Source organism: Trichechus manatus, unplaced genomic scaffold (genome assembly GCF_000243295.1).
Source record: "Trichechus manatus latirostris isolate Lorelei unplaced genomic scaffold, TriManLat1.0 scaffold00199, whole genome shotgun sequence".
NCBI classification, from domain to species: domain Eukaryota; kingdom Metazoa; phylum Chordata; class Mammalia; order Sirenia; family Trichechidae; genus Trichechus; species Trichechus manatus.
Window position 1 is genome coordinate 3906679 of NW_004444135.1, and position 3918 is coordinate 3910596.

Consider the following 3918-nt stretch of genomic DNA (forward strand, 5'->3'; position numbering starts at 1 on the left):
CCACCTGCTGGACACCACGCCACTACCTTCCTTTGCTCCATTAAACAAAGGTGAAACAAAGAACACCATTTGCCCACAGAGACCTTTAGGAGAAAAGTATAAAAACATCATAAAACAATCAAACCAGACGCTGTCAAATTGATTCGTGTGCACGGCGACCCCACGCGTGTCAGAGTAGAACTCTGCTCCACAGGGTTTTCAGTGGCTCATTTTTTTTTTTTTTAATTGTACTTTAGATGAAGGTTTACAGAAGAAATAGTTTCTCATTAAACAGTCAGTATATGTATTGTTTTATGACATTGGTTAACAACTCTATGACATGTCAACACTCTTCCTTCTGGACCTTGGAGGACCTTTATTTTTTTGGTGAAAATATACACAACCAAAGATACACCATTTCAAAAATTTCAACATGCCCAATTCAGTGACATCGATTACATTCTTCCAGTTGTGCTGCTATTCTCACTATCCTTTTCGAAATTATTCCATCACCATTATCTTCAACTCACTAACCCCTAGGCTTCCCATCAAACCTTTTGAGTTGCTACTGTCAATTTGATCTCACATAGATAATTCCTTTTTTTTTTTGTACTTTAGATGAAGGTTTACAGAACAAATAGCTTCTCATTAAACAGTACACATATTGCCCTATGACAATGGTTAACAACCCTACAACATGTCAACACTGTCCCTTCTCAACTTTGGGTTCCTATCACCAGCTTTCCTGTCCCCTCCTGCCTTCTAGTCCTTGTCCCTGGACTGCTGTGCCTCATTAGTCCCGTTTTGTTTTATGGGCTGTCCAATCCTGGGCTGAATGACGAACCTTGGGAGTGACTTCACCACTGAGCTAAAATGGTGTCTGGGGGTCATACTCACAGGGTTTCTCCAGTCTCTGTCAGCCCAGTAAATCTGGTTTTTTTTGTGTGTGTTAGAATTTTGTTCTATATCCTTCTCCAGCTCTGTCCAGAACCCTCTGTTGTGATCCTGGTCAGAGCACTCAGTGGTGTTAGCTGGGCACCATCTACCTGTACTGGACTCAGCCTGGTGAAGGCCTTGGTAGCTGTGGTCCATTAGTCCTTTGGACTAATCTTTTGTTTGTATCTTGTTTTCTTCATTTTCCCTTGCTCCTGAAGGGGTGAGACCAGTGGAGTATCTTAGATGGCTGCTCACAGGCTTTTAAGACCCCAGACACTACTCGCCAAGGTAGAACATAGAACGTTGTCTTTATAAAGTGTGTTATGCCAACTGAGCTAGATGTTCCCTGAGACCATGGTCCCCACAGCCCTCCGCCCAGCAATTCAGTCCCTCAGGGAGTTTAGATCTGTCTATGGAGCTTCCATGACCTTTCCTTGTACAAGTTGTGCTGGCTTCCCCAGGTACTGTGTACTGTCTTACCCTTCACCAAAGTTACCACTTATTTATTGTTTATTGTCTATTTAGATCCCCCCCACCCCTCCCATCCCTCGTAACCAACAAAAGATTGTTTCTTTTCGTGTGTAAAAAATATGGAATGCTTCATGAATTTGCGTGTCATCCTTGTGCAGGGGCCATGCTAATCTTTTCTGTATTGTTCCAATTTTCGTATACATGTGCTGAAGCGAGCACTCAATGGCTGATTTTTTGTAAGTAGATTACCAGGCCTTTCTTCTGAGGCACCTCTTTCTGGACTCGAAACTCCAACCTTTTGGTTAGTGGCAGAGCGCATTAACTGTTTGCACCACCCAGGGACTCCTTAAAAAACAAAACCAAACCCGTTGCCACTGAGTTGACTCCAACTCATAGTGACCCTCTACAAGAGAGGAGAACTGGCGCATAGAGTTTCCAAGGAGGGGCTGGTGGATTCGAACTGCTGACGTGTTGGTTAACAGTCGAGCTCTTAACCACTGAGCCACCAGGGCTCCAAAGGTTTTTGTTTGGTATAAAACAGAGGCAGGCAAAATTCAGCTTCAGCTGGAAACAGCTGCCAGGTGTTTCATGTTTGTCAAGTTTGCTGCTTAATGTCCATGAGGCACTCATGAGCTCTGCTGAGCCTTGTGCATGAACTCTTACTCCCCTCATGGGTATATGCTACAAAAGGACCATGGAATGGGCGCCAGGGCGACAGTGCAGGCTCTTGCTACTGCCTCTCTGTATAATCTGGGGCACATCTCCAAGTCACGCTACACAGCCATCCAATTAGTATATAATTCATCTTATTTTGGAAGCTACATCTGTACTGAGAAATATAATGCCTGTGACAATCAAGTCTCTTGGAAATGAAGGCTCAGTTTCTTACCTGTACCTCAGTTTAAAAAAAAAAAAATCTTTTAAAGACTTGTTTTTATAAAGCCCAAACATATTAGGATAAAAACATTCAGTCATGGGTGATACTATCTGCCCACTGGATTATCTTTCTCTTCTCAATTTGTGAGAGCTCTTTGTATATTATAAATATTTTATTCACTGCCTACATTGCAGATAATTTCTTCCAAGTCTATCATGGTTTTCTGGCTCTGTTTATAGTATAATTTGCCAAACCAAATCTATCTACTAGAGAAAACGATATACATTGTCATCATAATCTACATGTGAAATATTAAACAAACAGCTATCTTTCGTTTTCCCTACGGATGAGACAAAACATTTCTCCGTCATTCTATTAATAGTCACTCCAGAAAAAAAGATAAATCTCTTCACTCACAAATTATATCAAAACCAAAACAAACACAACAAAAAAAATCTTCTCAAGCATATACCAAATGGGAGTAACATAATTAAATGTAGCATGGCATTTGAAGCCACTATTCTTTCTGATTTTTGAATCTGTTCTATTTTGGGGAAAAAAATTATGTGGTTAGTTTTCAAATGACACAATAATGCATTATTGTATACGAAGTGGAATGATACCCAGAACACAAGGCAAGCTAGGAGTCATCTACTACCTCCTCCAATACCAACAGTAACAGCCTGGGCTGTGCCTTTCCATACTTTTCTCCTTGCACAAACAAACATATACAAGTATCTACTTTTGCTTTCATTTTTACAGAACAGAGTACTAGGGGTAAGACTTTTGGGTCAAAAAGCATCTCTATTTTACATTTCACTAGATGTCACCATGTCCGTTTCTGAAACAGTTTTAGCAATTTCACATTGCCCCAACAATTTAGGAGCGCGCCCTTTTCCCACATCTCCACCAGCAGCAATAGGTGTTAACAAGTGTCCTTTTCCCTTTAACTTTTGCCAGTCTGACCGCTCTAAAGTAATGCTGGATTGCTATTCTACTTTCCTTTTCTCTAACTAGTAGTGGTTAGGACATCTTTTCCTATGTGTAGTGATCATCTGGATTTGCACATCTATAAACTGGTTATTTATTTCATTTAAAATTGAGATTGGTCGTTTTTCTGACAATTTGAAAAACTTGTTGCACGTAATAGATGTGGTTGTTGTTGTATGCTGTCATTGTGTGCCGTCAAGTCGACTCCAACTCGTAGTGACCTTACAGGACAGAGCAGAACTGTCCCACAGGATTTCCTAGGGTATACTCTTTACGGGGGAGCCCTGGCGGTGCAGTGGTTAAGAGCTCAGCTGCTAACCAAAAGGTCAGCACTTTCAATCCACCAGCCGCTCCCTGGAAACCTATGGGGCAGTTCTACTCTGTCCTATAGGGTTGCTATGAGTCAGAATTGACTCGACAGCAACGGGTTGGGTTTTGTTGTTATTCATTTTGGACCACTTGTGGCTGTAAGATTTTCATGACCTCTATCCACTTATGCCTTTCATAAATGGGTCTAGAGTGGGACAGAAATCCTTTTGTGAAGTTGTCCAGCTCCCTTTCTTATCAGACTGAGAAGCAGACAACACAATGGTTTTAGACACTATTGCTAGTCTCCTTAGTAAGATGCAGGTCTTAAAGACTGGGATCATGAATGGTTTTGCCAG

At 41.4% G+C, this 3918-nt stretch overlaps 1 non-coding gene across 1 annotated transcript; it reads right to left on the minus strand.

Annotated features, from left to right (window-relative positions):
• Window positions 1-1499: 1499 nt before the first annotated feature.
• Window positions 1500-1605, minus strand: LOC111822719 (U6 spliceosomal RNA). The gene has a single exon (XR_002825851.1). It is a non-coding gene; the product is annotated as a U6 spliceosomal RNA (small nuclear RNA).
• Window positions 1606-3918: the final 2313 nt, after the last annotated feature.